This window comes from Triticum aestivum, chromosome 7A (assembly GCF_018294505.1).
Source record: "Triticum aestivum cultivar Chinese Spring chromosome 7A, IWGSC CS RefSeq v2.1, whole genome shotgun sequence".
Lineage (NCBI taxonomy): Eukaryota > Viridiplantae > Streptophyta > Magnoliopsida > Poales > Poaceae > Triticum > Triticum aestivum.
Window position 1 is genome coordinate 644,820,448 of NC_057812.1, and position 16,418 is coordinate 644,836,865.

A 16,418-nucleotide genomic window follows, 5' to 3' on the forward strand; every position below is an offset into this window, starting at 1 on the left:
GCGTCGCATCGTGCCGAGGCGTGGCAGGCGGCGGCGGAGGAGTGCGCGAGGGCCTCTTCTCTTCTTAAGCTCCAATAGCATGTAGAAGAGAAACCCTTATAAGGAGGTCCTGAAGGAAATATGCCCTAGAGGCAATAATAAAGTTATTATTTATTTCCCTATTTCATGATAAATGTTTATTATTCATGCTAGAATTGTATTAACTGGAAACATAATACTTGTGTGAATACATAGACAAACTAAACGTCACTAGTATGCCTCTACTTGACTAGCTCGTTGATCGAAGATGGTTATGTTACCTAACCATAGACATGTGTTGTCATTTGATTAACGGGATCACATCATTAGGAGAATGATGTGATTGACATGACCCATTCCATTAGCTTAGCACCCGATCGTTTAGTATGTTGCTATTGCTTTCTTCATGACTTATACATGTTCCTATGACTATGAGATTATGCAACTCCCATTTGCCGGAGGAACACTTTGTGTGCTACCAAACGTCACAAGTAATTGGGTGATTATAAAGGAGCTCTACAGGTGTCTCCAAAGGTACATGTTGGGTTGGCGTATTTCGAGATTAGGATTTGTCACTCCGTTTGTCGGAGAGGTATCTCTGGGCCCTCTCGGTAATGCACATCACATAAGCCTTGCAAGCATTGCAACTAATGAGTTAGTTGCGAGATGATGTATTACGAAACGAGTAAAGAGACTTGTCGATAACGAGATTGAACTAGGTATTGAGATACCGACGATCGAATCTCGGGCAAGTAACATACCGATGACAAAGGGAACAACGTATGTTGTTATGCGGTCTGACTGATAAAGATCTTCGTAGAATATGTGGGAGCCAATATGAGCATCCAGGTTCCGCTATTGGTTATTGACCGGAGACGTGTCTCGGTCATGTCTACATTGTTCTCGAACCCGTAGGGTCCGCACGCTTAAGGTTTCGATGACAGTTATATTATGAGTTTATGAGTTTTGATGTACCGAAGGAGTTTGGAGTCCCGGATGAGATCAGGGACATGACGAGGAGTCTCGAAATGGTCGAGACGTAAAGATCGATATATCGGACGACTATATTCGGACATCGGAAAGGTTCCGAGTGATTCGGGTATTTTCGGAGGTACCGTGGAGTTTCGGGAATACGAGGAAGAAGCAATGGGCCTTAATGGGCCTTAGTGGGAAGGACCAGGAGGTGGCGCGCGCCCCTCCCAAGCCCAGTCCGAATTGGACAAGGGGTTTGGGGCGCGGCCCCTCCCTCCCTTCCTTCCCCTCTTCCCCCCTTTCCCCCCTTCTCCTAGTTGGACTAGGAAAGGAGGAAACCTACTCCAACTAGGAGTAGGAATCCTACTCCCTGGCGCGCCCCTCCTAGGGCCAGCCTCCTCTCCTCCACTCCTTTATATACGGGGGCAGGGGGCACTCCATAGACACACAAGTTGATCCACGTGATCATATTCTTAACCGTGTGCGGTGCCCCCTTCCATCATAGTCCTCGATAATATTATAGCGGTGCTTAGGCGAAGCCCTGCGACGGTAGTACATCAAGATCGTCACCACGCCGTTGTGCTGACGGAACTCTTCCCCGACACTTTGCTGGATCGGAGTCCGGGGATCGTCATCGAGCTGAACGTGTGCTAGAACTTGGAGGTGTCGTAGTTTCGGTGCTTGATCGGTCGGGCCGTGAAGACGTACGACTACATCAACCGCGTTGTGCTAATGCTTCCGCTGTCGGTCTACAAGGGTACGTAGATCACACTCTCCCCTCTCATTGCTATGCATCACCATGATCTTGCGTGTGCGTAGGAATTTTTTTGAAATTACTACGTTCCCCAACAGGTCCAACTCCTCTTCCACTTCCGGGGTGGGACTAAACTTCCGACTACACCTAGTGCCATATATCCCACATGGGTCATTAAAGATTTTTCAAAAATTGCTATATGGGCCTAGAGCCCATCTCAAATTTCAGCAATCCCCCACCAGATCTCGAGGGCCCATTGTGTCCTGTGTTCCAATTACTGTTTCGATATACCAGTATTTCAGTGAAGACCTGTTAAGGTTGAGCTTCACCTAGAGCAAGTAGTTACACTCCTTCACAACTGAACAATGGACTATGGCTTGAATTGTCAGTTTGGCGTAAAGAAGTTTCACCACATGTCTTACTAGTACTAGGCTGCCGAAGGCTGACCCCTCGGATGGAGCATATAAGTCACACTCCTGGCCTATTCATGAGCTTACTAGAGATCACCGCAATCTCATAGACTGTGACCAGCAGTCGGGCTCATATAGGTGTGTTCCTCCAAAGATCGCTCTGTAGGATAGCATCTTGCTTATATAAGCTTCGGAACACATTAAGACAGTAGTCATCCTACCATACAGTATCGAGAGTATTGCATCTCCAACGGAGTGGGTTAGTATAGTTACTCTCCTCAGTTCACCACTAGCTTGTTTTCCCAGGTCCTAATTCATGGGATCTCTGATCACATAGGTTGGGTTACTACCATGGCAACTTATGTGGGTCTCATACCCATCTCCCTCGATGCATTATCTATCACTACACGTGATAGCCCTTTCGTAAAGGGATCTGCCAGATTCTTAGCCGTATGGACATACTCCAACGCTATCACTCCAGAGTTTCTTAATTTTCTGACAACCTTTAATCTCATTCTCATGTGTTTGTTGGACTTCATGTTGTCCTTTGAACTTTTCACCTTGGTGATGACAGTCTGATTATTGCAGTTCATAAGGATAGCCGGAACCGGTTTATCAACCAATGGCAAGTCCATCAAAAGATCTCGAAGCCATCCTGCTTCGACACCAGATGTGTCTAATGCTGTTAATTCTGCTTCCATAGTCGATCTCATTAAGATCGTTTGCTTGCAAGACTTCCAGGAAACAGCGCCACCTCCAAGAGTAAACATATACCCAGTTGTGGCCTTCATCTCATCAGCATCAGAGATCCAATTTGCATCACTATACCCTTCAAGTACCGACGGGTATCCGGTATAGTGAAGTCCATAGTTCATAGTACCTTTCAGATAGCGCATAACTCTTTCAACAGCATGCCAATGTACATCACCCGGTTTGGAAACAACCCGGCTCAGTTTGCTAACAGCAAACGCGATGTCAGGCCTCGTTGCGCTTGCTAGGTACATCAGTGAACCAATGATTTGAGAGTATCTCAATTGATCTATAGCCCTGCCTTTGGACTTTCGGATCAACACGCTAGGATCATATGGTGTTTGAGATGGTGTACAGTCCGAATATCCAAAACGACTCAACACCTTCTCAACATAGTGGGATTGCAGAAGTGTAATCCCACCCTCATTATCTCTCAGTAGCTTGATGTTCAAGATAACATCAGCCACACCAAGGTCTTTCATCTCAAAGTTCTGAGACAGAAACGACTTGACCTCCTCAATGACTTTGAGGTTGGTTCCGAATATTAGTATGTCATCAACATACAAGCACAGTATAACTCCTTCGCCCCCACCATGGCGATAGTATACACATTTGTCAGCCTCATTAACAACGAAACCAACAGATGTCAGAGTTGTATTAAACTTATCATGCCATTGCTTAGGTGCTTGCTTCAGGCCATATAAAGATTTTAGCAACCTACACACCTTTCTTTCCTGACCATCTATCACAAAGCCATCTAGTTGTTGCATATAGATTTCCTCATTTAGCTCTCCATTCAGAAAAGCCGTCTTAACATCCATCTGGTGGACGAGAAGACCATGCGATGCCGCCAACGAGAGTAATACTCTAATGGTGGTCAGTCTATCCACAGGTGAATAAGTATCAAAGAAATCTTCCTGTTCTTTCTGGTCATAACCCTTGGCCACAAGCCTAGCCTTGTACTTTTCAATCATACCATCGGGCCTAAGCTTCTTTTTGAACACCCACTTACATCCCAATGGTTTGCAACCATAGGGACACTCAGTGATCTCCCATGTCCCGTTAGCCATGATGGAATCCATCTCGCTACGGACTGCATCCTTCCAGTAGTCAGCTTATGGAGAGGCATACGCTTCTGAAATAGAAGTAGGAGTATCATCCACGAGGTACACGAAGAAATCATCACCAAAGGTCTTTGCAGTCCTTTGTCTCTTGCCCTACCAAGGGTTTCCTCGTCATCCTCCTCAAGATTTTCATCATGTGTTTGTTCACAATATTCCATAGGGATGGCAGGTTCAGGAGTCTCCTCAGATTCCTGTATAGAAGTGCTTTGCATATCTCTCATAGGAAAAATATCCTCGAAGAATGTAGCATCCTTAGACTCCATAATTGTACTGACCTTCTGGTCAGGTACCTCAGATTTCACTACTAGAAATCTATAGCCAACGCTGTTCTTAGCGTAGCCCAAATTAACGCAGTCCACGGTCTTTGGTCCAAGCTTATGCTTTTTGGGGATCGGCACATTGACTTTCGCCAAATAGCCCCAAGTACGCAAGTACGAGAGTGTTGTCCTTCTCTTTGCCCATTTCTCATAGGGAGTGATCTCATTATCCTTTGTCGGAACTTTATTCAGGACATGACATGCCGTCAATACAGCCTCCCCCCACCATGCCTTGGATAAACCCGATGTATCTAACATGGCGTTAACCAAATCAGTTAGAGTACGGTTTTTCCGTTCGGCAACCCCGTTTGACTGGGGTGAATAGGGAGGCGTCCTCTCATGAATAATGCCGTGTTCCGCACAAAAGGAATCAAACTCACTCGAGAAGTACTCTCCACCACGATCTGACCGGACTCGTTTAATTTTCTTTTCAAGTTGATTCTCAACTTCTGCCTTATAGATTTTAAAGTAGTGTAGAGCCTCATCTTTAGTATTTAACAGATACACATAGCAATATCTAGTGGAATCATCTATCAATGTCATGAAGTATTTCTTTCCACCTTTAGTCAACACACCATTCATCTCACAAAGATCAGAATGTATGAGTTCTAATGGTGCCAAGTGTCTCTCCTCCGCGGCCTTGTGAGGCTTGCGAGGTTGCTTAGCTTGCACACATGAAAGGCACTTAGAACCTTTGGCTAAAGTGAAACTCGGGATTAAATCCAACTTGGCTAGCCGCGTCATAACACCGAAACTAATGTGACAAAGACGTGAATGCCAAACTTCAGATTCATTAACATTCGAATGAATATGGTTCACGACTTTATTACAGAAATCTGCGAGGGAAAGGCGAAACATCCCTCCGCTTTCATAACCTTTTCCAACAAAGAGTCCATATTTCGTAACAACTAATTTATTAGACTCGAAAACCAATTTAAACCCTTCTCTACATAGAAGGGAGCCACTAACGAGGTTCTTCTTGATGGCGGGGACATGCTGCACGTTCTTCAGCTACACGATCCTTCCCGAAGAAAACTTCAGATCGACCGTGCCAACACCATGAACAGAAGCACTCGCGCCATTCCCCATCAATACGGACCCGTGGCCTATGACCTGGTAAGAAGTGAACAATGAAATGTCAGCACACACATGTACACCTGCACCTGTGTGCACCCACCAATTGGTGGGCTGAAACACTGAAAAAACAGTAAATAAATTACCGTACCCAGGTGCACCATTCTCATTGTTGTCCACAATCATGTTGACGGACTTGGAGTCGTGTCCTGACTTCTTGTACTTGTTTGGGCACTTGTTGGCCCAATATTCAATCGAACCACAAGTAAAGCAGCCCTCATCCTTCTTGTTCTTCTTGAAGGTCTTCTTACCCTTCTTCTTAAAGTCGGTATTGTGTTGGACACCGTTCTTTCCCTTGGGCTTGTGGGAGTTGAGGTTCTTCTGGTTCACCATGTTGGCGACAGAAGTCCCTTCGGCCCCTTTTCCGTGCGAGTCCTTTGCCCTTGAATTCTGCTCAACACTCAGATGGCCAATGACATCCTCCATAGAGAATTCACGCCTCTGATGTTTCAGAGTGGTGGCAAAGTTCCTCCAGGAATTAGGGAGCTTAGCGATTATGCAGCCCGCGACAAACTTGTCCGGTAACTCGCACTTAAGAAGTTCAAGCTCCTTAACAATGCATATTATCTCATGAACCTGCTGCAATACAGGACGGTTTTCAACCATCTTGTAATCGTGTAACTGCTCTATAATATACATCTCGCTCCTAGCATCGGCTGCCCCGAACTTAGATTCGAGCGCCTCCCACAAGTCCTTGGCGACTTGCACATGTAAATATGCGTCGACCAGTTTATCTCCGATCACGCTAAGAACTGCTCTGAGGAACACAACGGTGGCCTCCTTGAACGCCTTCTCCTGTTCAGGAGAAATCGTTACCGTGGAGACACCGGTGACCCAGAACACGTTCATAGCCATGAGCCATAAAGTGGTCTTAGTCTGCCAACGCTTAAAATACGAACCGGTAAACTTATCCGGTTTCAGTGCAGTGGCAAAGCCACTTGCCGAAAAATTCCTGCACATAATAGGTTTTTGGATTGTTGAGTAAATAGGCAATTTCTCGATTAAATAAATCCACGAGTAAATCACTAGCATGGCATTGACACAAATAAACACATACTGATATTCAGTTAAGCTAGCACATACTACGCTAATTGCAGAAAGATCTACGTATAACGCTAGCATGGCTAAAACAGAAAACAGTAGGCCATGCAGAGGCCGCGGCTTTGGTGGCAGCAGCGGTATCCTCAGCGGCCTTCTTGTCGGCTTCAGCTTTCTCGGCGGCGGCACGTTCAGCGTCGGTGGACATGATGATGGTGAAGGCGACGCGGACGTAGAGGAAGTAGACGATTGGAAGCGAGCAGTCACGTAATCGCTGCCCAAAAACATATTTGCCCCTCACCCCGTACAGGAACCAGAAGGGCATGGTTTCGGAGACCCGCTCTCCCGTCGACCGTGTACGCGGCGGATGGGATGGAGTCACCGGCAGCAGCAGCAGCAAAGGAACGACGGTGGGCGTGCACGTGGAGCAGATGTGATCTATTCATGGCGGCTAGGGTTAGGAGGCATCGCACACTTATATAGGCATAGCCGTGTGGAGAGACATGGGCTTGACCCACGTCCGAGTCCGTGACAGCCCATGATCTGACGTCTCAGATCGTGGCCCAGCTGTCAGAGAACTCTCCGTTAGTGACTGGCAAAAATAACCGCGTAGGTGTGAGCTCGGCTCGGCTCAATCCCGAAACCCGTGGCGCGGCGCGGCGCGGCGTGACGAGGCGGGCGGCGGAGGAGGAGTGCGTGAGGGCCTCTTCTCTTCTCAAGCTCCAATAGCATGTAGAAGAGAAACCCTTATAAGGAGGTCCAACTCCTCTTCCACTTCCGGGGTGGGACTAAACTTCCCACTACACCTAGTGCCATATAACCCACATGGGCCCTTAGAGATTTTTCAAAAATTGCTATATGGGCCTAGAGCCCATCACAAATTTCAGCATGCTCTCCTTGACAATGTACAATAACTTGTGTACAGTGTACCTTTTCATTTGAAATACATATGGATGATTTGAAATCTTCAACTTGATGGATGTGTTTCCAAAATGTGATTGTTTCTCTAATTTCTCTGATTTGCTATACACTGTAGCAAAGATGTTATTTTTGTTTGCCTTGTCATTAACTGGACTAAACTTCAATTAAAGTCAGACGACACAATATGTCTACAAATTCAGTCATTTAATTCTTCTTTTCTTGATGCTTCTAAAGCACAAGAACATAATTCGTGAAATTCCACTGGAGCAAGGATCTTTTCATCCTAACTCTGTAAATATTTTTGTCTTGAAGAAACCTCATTAAGATGGCCAACCACAAAACTCAATTTCGACTATGAATGTGACATCCTTTTAGGACCGCCAATTTTGATAATAATTATATTTTAAATCAGTAGTCCAGAAGTTCTGAAACCTTTACAATTGTTCTAACTATAGCTTGTAATTGATGATTAATGTAGACAAATTTATATAGCTCACCAAAACATCTACAACACTTGAGCTACTCAATTTGATCAAGATGTAACACTACATTCGGTCACACTATCAATGTAATTTTACAGAAATCCATTTGGATGACTGCTGCACCCCTTTTCCTATCATGGCGGCATGTAGTCAGGTTTATGTGATCCAAGCCAGCGGCAGAGCCACCATGGTCGTCCTTGTAAGAGACAATGTCAGATTCAGGCATGGCCCCTCCCGTCCTTCTAGGCAATCCTACCTACGGCAGAATGGTCCACGGCGGCCATGGATGTCCTTCCAACCCCATGTGGCCATGGGAAGGAATGGACGTCATTTGGGCGTGCGACGGACATGGCTGTAGTTTCGCTCGGTGCAGCGAACGCTCGACCATGGACGGGGAGAGTACCCCGGTCGCTCGGCCATGATAAAATTTGATCGGATCACGGCTGGACGGGAAGCAGCAGCTAGCAATTACAGACGTTTATCTGATCGGAAGCGATCGCAGATGCATAATTCATAGGAGCCGTGGTTGTACCACGATGAGCCGGGATCGTATGTTTGGAGCCGAGCGTTCGTTTCCAATACAAGCCGAGAGAAGCCACGAACGAAGCGGAGGAGCAGATATCGTCAGATGAGGAGGTGGGACACATGGGAGCATCTGGGAGAGGGTATGCACGAGATGGAGTTTGCAGCCGGTATGCACAGATTTTTTTTCCACTATCACGAGCACGCAAGGAACAAAGTTCAGACATTTTTGTTATTTTATTCCTTCTCCTCTTCTTGCTAAGCGCATATATCCATCCTCAGTTTTGCTAAAGCACATCTAGATGTGCCATAAGGCCCTATTTGGTTCAGCTTTTATCAATGGATTCCGTTACCGCGCAGCAGAATCTGAACCGAAGGGCGAACCTAGCAGAATCCGATTTCAGAAATCCGCTGCCAAAATTTGAACCAAAAGCGGAAGCAGCCCAGGACGTGCTTTCCAAAATCTGATTCCGCTGCGGGTCAAAATCTGAAAAAGCTGTATCAGTTGGTTTGTCAAATGACCTACATATTTTTCACATCAGATTTTCCACAGCAGATTTTTCACAGCTGCTTTTAGAAATCCACAGCTGAACCAAACAGGGCCTAAGTATTGTACATCTAAGTCATATATCATTGATCTTACAATGAGATTCGTGCGAATATTTTCTTTCTCTTTTTTTCTTTATGCTTGATTCACTCACTTAGATGGGAAATAACTAGAGCACATCTAGATGTGCCCTAGACACACCCATGCAACTCTAACTGGTACCCAATAACCAGTTAGAGGAGTAAAAACCACCTAGCCGATCCTAAGTCAGTGTTAGTGGAGGATAAATTATCCTCAACCAAGTCTCACATCCCTATTTTTACTCTATCGCCCGGCGGCTGAGTAAAAAAAGGCACTTCACCTCTTCTGCTCCCCATCCCCGCCACCGGTGACTCCCCCCGCCATTCCCCACCACCTTCCAATGGCCGGATCCCATCGCCGGTGCTCCCCGCTGCCGATCCGCAGCACAAATCCGCGCCACCACGCCCGTGGTTCATCTTCAAACAACACGTCCTCAAGCGTCGCCATCCCTCCGACGCGGCCACCGCCCGTCGTATCGCTGACTTCCTCGAGCTCCCTCCATCGCGGGAGCCGTGGAGGAAATACCTCGACGTCCGCCAACGAGCGTGGGAGACTTGGGTTGTAGAGATCACCAACCATGAGACCCACACCAAAAAGTGGATCGGGTCGTTCCACACAGAAGAGCTCGCCGCGCTCGAATACAACAGGTGTCAAGTCCGGCTCCACGCCGCAGCGACCCGCCTCAACTTTTCGTTTGGGATTGCGCCGGTCCACCTCGTCCCTCGGCGCCGGGTGCGGTGACCTCGGCGATGGCCCGGGAGGACCGGGAGGCAAGGGAGCGCCTCGTAGCTGAGGCCACCGACAAGGAGGGACATGGCTGACCTTCGCCGCTAGTACCCCGAGCTCGTGGAGGCGGAACGGGCCATCTTCGCGGAGCAAGTGGTCAATGGCGAGGTCATCATCATCTCCAACAATGAGGAGCAAGGCGGCGGTGAAGATGACACAGAGAAGGAGTTCGACGCTGAGGAGTGGCGGTGCATCTTTCCCGACTCTAGCGATGACGACACCGGTCTGGAACCAATGGCCGGTGCCCGGTGGCATGTCAAGACAAGATTGGCTCGACCTCTACTATGGCAAGGATGATGATGATGAGTAGTCTAGTTTAGGGTTTAGTGTAATTTAAGTTTGAATTTATGTTTAAAGTTCGATTGTCAAGACAACATGTTCGACTAGGTTGAAATTATGTTCAAATTTATGCAAATTTCAGTTGAAACTAGGTTGAACTTACGCATATTTGATATTTTACTATGTTATATATAGGGGATCAGTTAGGTTCACCCAAATCTTAGTGAAGTAAAAATACTCCACTAAGGGTTTACTTTGCTGGATCCTTCGTTATTTTTAGGGGATCAGTTAGAGTTGCCCTAATGTAGATGGGAGAGGAGAAGGTGAACATTGCATGCGTACGTACAACGTCGTCACTGAGGAGGGAGAAAGAGAGGGAGAGGGATGAGGGGAGCCGGCGATGGACTTTCCAGGCGCCATGCTGAAAGATCGAGGATGTCGCCTAGAGGGGGGTGAATAGGTGTTTTAAAATAATTACGGTTTAGGCTTGAACAAATGCGGAACAAACCTAGCGGTTAATTTTCAAGCACAAAACCTAAAACAACTACACTCACCTATGTGCACCAACAACTTAAGCTAAGCAAGATAAGCAACTATGATAGCAAGATATATGACAAGAAACAATATGGCTATCACAAAGTAAAGTGCATAAGTAAAGGGCTCGGGTAAGAGATAACCGAGGCACGTGGAGACGATGATGTATCCCGAAGTTCACACCCTTGCAGATGCTAATCTCCGTTTGGAGCGGTGTGGAGGCACAATACTCCCCAAGAAGCCACTAGGCCCACCGTAATCTCCTCACGCCCTCGCACAATGCAAGATGCCGTGATTCCACTAAGGAACCCTTGAGGGCGGTCACCGAACCCGTACAAATGGCAACCCTTGGGGCGGTTACCGATCCCGTACACTTTGGCAACCCTTGGGGGCGGTCACCGGTACCCGTCAAATTGCTTTGGGCGATCTCCACAACCTAATTGGAGACCCCGACGCTTGCTCGGAGCTTTACACCACAATGATTGAGCTCCGAACACCACAAGGTTGGGGTTAACTCCCCAACGACACCACGAAGCTTCACCATGATGGAATATGGCTCCGAGGTGATCTCAACCGTCTAGGGCGCCCAAGCACCCAAGAGGAACAAGCTCAAGGGTACCAAGCACCCAAGAGTAATAAGCTTCTCAATTTGTAACTTCCACGTATCACCGTGGAGAACTCAAAGCGATGCACCAAATGCAATGGCAAGGGCACACAGAGTGCCCAAGTCCTTCGCTCCCAAATCCCACCGAAGCAACAAATACTAGGGAGGAAAATGATAGGAAGAACGAAGAAGAGAACATGAAGAACTCCAAGGTGTAGATCCAAGGGGTTCCCCTCACATAGAGGAGAAAGTGATTGGTGGAAATGTGGATCTAGATCTCCTCTCTCTTTTCCCTCAAAAACTAGCAAGAAACCATGGAGGGATTGAGAGTTAGCAAGCTCAAAGAAGGTCAACAATGGGGGAAGAACACGAGCTCAAGAGATAAGGTCCATTGGGGAAGAAGACCCCCTTTTATAGGAGGGGAAAAAACCAACCGTTATGTGCTCAGCCCGCACACGAGTGGTACTACCGCTCGGGCGGAAGAAGCAGGGAAAAGGAGCAACAAACATAACCTTGGGGCGGTAGTACCGCATATAAGCGGTACTACCGCTGGAGGAGCAGAACACAGGACCAAAAGAGGCAGGGCAGAGCAGAGTACGGTGGCAGTAATGCAGTAGCGGTACTACCGCCCGACCGGAGCGGTACTACCGCTTATAGGCGGTAGGCGGAACTACCATGCCTTACTGTCGTGCAATTATTGCTAAACTCGACACGAAAAGAGCAGGACCCAAAATCGAGGCGGTACTGGAGCAGTACTACCGCTTGACGCTACAAGCGGTACTACCGCTGCCGACCGCGATACTATCGCAGGGAGGAAACCAAAACAGCCATAACTTCTTCATAAGAGCTCAGAATTGAGCAAACTCAAGCTTGTTGGATGAACTCGAGCTTGTCATCAATATGACCATAAGCTCTAAGACTCACAAAGAGAACCAAACAAGAACCAAGAAAGATGATGCAAGGATGCAATGGTTTGAGCTCTCTATGAATGATACGATCAAGCTACTCATCGAGAGCCCCCTTGATAGTAGGGCAATCGATCCTATAACCCGGTCTCCCAACCACCACTATGAGACCGGTAAAATAGAAAACCTATCAAGGGCAAACCTTTGTCTTGCACATAGTCCACTTCAGCTAGATGATGACGATCTTGACTTCCTTAAGTTGGACCACCTTTCTTCATTGTGTTGGCTCGATAAAAACTAGTTGATTGCTCCCCCATACTCCACTATGGGTGAGCCACTCTTTGGCACATCTTCATAAATCCATTGTTACCATAATGGACAGCAAGCTTCAAGCATTTTATCTCTGTGTGATGCTCCATTTGAACTTGCACATCGCAACCTAACCCCACAAAGAACTCTCACGAAAACCATGGGTTAGCAAACAAAGTGTAATGGACAATGCTTACCATACCATGAGATCACTTGATCCCTCAGTACATCTTGTATGATTTGTGTGTTGACCAACTTGATTCATTCTTGAATTAATCTTGATCAACCTTGAATCTTTCCAATTCTCTTCATCTGGATGATGTCTTGAAGGTAGACATGAATGATCACACAATCTTCTTCTTTAAGACATGCTTTCAATAAGCTCAACACTCACATGACCAATATTTGGATAATTCCTTGAATAGCACCTTGGTCGACACCAACTCTCCTTGAAACCAACACATGTACTCCAAGAAAAGCCTATGGACAAAACCTTTAAATATAACTCAAGGCAACCATTAGTCCATAGAGATTGTCATCAATTACCAAAACCAAACATGGGGGCACCGCATGTTCTTTCACATGCAATAGTGGGATGAGTGGCAACTGTGTGTCCTCGTGCTGAGTAGCCTCTTCCTCCAGTACCTGCTCTTCCTCTCCTCCGGGATACGTAGGTGTGTTGTTCCAGTCTAGGCCAGGCTCTTCAACTGGCTCGCCTACCTAGGCGGGATGCTCTGGTAGAACGACATTACCAACGACAAAATTATTGAATATGTGAAAGTCGAGGTTCTTATTGCAAAAGTCAAGTTTTATATCTAGTAACAAATACCAAGGGAGGTTTCATTAAATGTACACTAATGCCTCATTTGATAGCAGGGGATCCTCCCGGGATCCCCGTCCTTTCCCGGGTGGGAACAACCCGAGTAAATTTCGCCCCAGTTTTCTCAATGGCCCGTTTCATGCCAAGCCGAAGAGGTGTTTCCGTCCCCGACCCACCCCGATTCCCTGGGTAGGAAACCCTCGCCTTCTAACATCGGGAGAACTCTCCCTGTTTCTTCTCGCGAAGCGCAGCTCGCGTTGCTTTGAGCACTTCTCTCGTCCGCTAACCTCGTGGACCTTCCAAAGGGCCATGTTGCTTTTCCACGAGACTTCTGATTTGCCCAGAATATTCTGTCCGGGGCATCTTCTCCATGGAAATAACTGCCCTCACATCGAAACAAGGCCTAAGTGGTTTGAGATGCCTCCACTAGAATCTGTACCGTCGTTGGTTGATCTAATGGCCCAGATTGATTTTTTTTCTATTTTTATACCACAACCCCATATCTATACTACTCCAGTTGATAACGCAGTGCTCCATAGGAAACGTTGAACATCATATGGCTCCGCTCCAAGCAGAAACACTGAAGCAGGGCTGCAAGACCACAAGAAAAATATCAAAGTGATTGCGTGTGGGGCCATGAACACTGAAAGTGATCGGATGTGCACACAGGCACGGTGCTTTCAGACAATGCAGCTTGATGGAAATAATTGGAGGTAATAGCACCACGAGTCCTGTAACTTGTTCAGGATATGATGATCTAGTCCATAGCTTGAAAAAGCAAACCATCTCCTCCTACAACTTGCATCCAATGTGCAGATTTGGTCCTTAGCCAATCAGATGACGCCAACTGGAGCCATGTCAGTAGAGCGGGTCAGCGGCGAACTTTTTGCAATTACCCCCTGACCTTAGCACTAATGAACCCGCACTACACCACTTGAGTTTAACTGCTCATCATCGTCAACGTGCTCGTCCTCGTCGCAGGACATGTTGGCGGCCGGCCCTCGTCGGCGGCCAAGACGCTGGAGTCGGTGAAGCCGTCGTGCCTGAGCGGCGGTAGGGAGTGGTGATTCGACGACGTGGCGTTGCTGTCCCCGCCGACCGTCGAGAAGGCCAGGGGCGGAGCTGAGCCCCAGGCACCCAGGGCCCAGGCCCGGGGCGTGGAAATTTGAACATCCTGTTATACATATATGTTTTTCTGCAGGCCCGGAGCGTGGAAAAGAAGAAGGCCAAAAACCCGATGGGCTGTCTCACTTGAAACGCTGAAACGGACGCACCAGGCAACACCTACGAGGCCATGATCGATCTAACCCAGAGACGTAAAGTACGTAGCTGCCTAGGCACAGGAAACGTTCCACACTAGCGGCCGCCCACGACCTATCTCACATCACACACGATCGATCTCTAGAGTTCAGACTCCAGCGTCCGTGCCGCCCTCCGCCGCCGCGGCGTCGTCCACTGGCCGCCTCCGCCCCTCCCACTCTCCTGCTCCCGGGCTCCTGGCCACCGCCCTCCTGTGTGCTGGCTGCTTGATTGCCGCATCTTGGCAGTTTTTCTTGATGATTTCCCGGTTTTCCCTCATGCTTTCTACTTGTAGTCATGTACCATGTTCTACAATGTCAATGTGAACAGAAATTTAATTGAAATAATGTATGTGTGTGTGTATCAATGTATCTATATAGTCATATATGTAGAGGGTGTTGTTGAACTCAAACTGATGTAGTTGCCAATTTCATTTCATATATGTAGAAAAGGAAGAAGAATTTTTTTCTCACCCATGTCTGCAACGGGGGTTTCTAAAATATCCTTTCAGATGGAGGGAATCGAGCTCAATCATATAAGTCACACAGAGGGCTTTTACCGATGAAGTGGTAAGTTTTTAGATTTCCATCAATAATAATTGTTTCATTTGATGTTTATGTTTTCTCTTATGAAATTTTGCTTTTCATGTCTTGAAGGTGTTGCCTCTTCTTCCACGGTTGATGAGGTTATGTGAGGCGTTGATGAAGCAAACCACCGATTTGGTACTCTTTTTTATCACATACTGTTCTTTGTAGTTTTTGTCATGTTTTATCTATTTTGTTGTATCGTTAAGCATTGGGTTTAAATTTTAAAATTTTCATGCAACTGAGACATATTATTTTGTGTGGGGTAAATTTGGTGGTAGCTAAAACCTTTATGGACGTTAAGTTTTTCCCTTGCAGTGAAAACTTTCTTTTGGGCCCGGGGCTTGCTCCAATCTTGGCTCCGCCACTGGAGAAGGCCATGAAAGCGCCCGGCTGCTACGGCGCCGACAACAGGAACCTGATGCTGACGCGGTTCCTGCTGCACTACCTCCGACGCGCCGCCACGCGGACGGCGACTCGGGCGGCAGCGTCCTCGCCGGCCTGGCCGACACGGCCGTGCACGGCGTGGCGCTCGCCGGCGGCGGCGCGGCGTTCTCGTGCCCGGGCCTCTTCTCGGTGCTGCGGACCGTGTCGGCGGCGGGGCTTAGCTGGGAGTGCAGGCACAGGCTGGAGACGCTCGTGGGGAGGATGCTGGACCAGGCGATGCTCGACGACCTGCTCGTGTCCAGCGACGATGACGGCGTGTACGACGTGAGCCTGATCATGCGGCTCGTCAGGGTGTTCGTGAGCTCCGTCGAGGAGGACGGCTCACCATCGTCGTCGCAGAGGATAAGGAAGGCGGGGAGGCTGGTGGACAAGTACCTGGCGGAGATCTCGTCGGACCAGGGGCTGCGCGTGTCCAGGTTCCTCGCCGTCGCCGAGAGCATGCCGAACTCCGCCAGGGACTGCTATGAGAGCATCTCCAATAGGCGCGCCAAACTAGCGCCGCACCGCAAAATTCCCTGTTTTAACGCGCGCGTAACCGGAATAGTTGCTTCAGCAGGCGCGCGAAAACAACACGCGCGGCATACGTAGTCCAGCGCGCGGGCCGAAACACAATCGCGCGCCGCTTATTTGCTGCGCCCGCTCCCGCGCGCTGGACTCTCGCGCGCTCGCTCGCACCTCCCACCCCCCATCCAGCCGTGCCGCCGATCGCGCCAGCCGACGACCGTTCCGGCGCTTCCCCGGCCAATCCCCGCCCCGCGCGCTTTCTCCGCCCCCCCCTCTA

General features: G+C 48.2%; 1 pseudogene; it reads left to right on the top strand.

The window, feature by feature from the left end:
- The first annotated feature begins 15,270 nt into the window (after window positions 1–15,270).
- On the top strand, window positions 15,271–16,418 carry LOC123154975 (BTB/POZ domain-containing protein At1g50280-like; annotated as a pseudogene).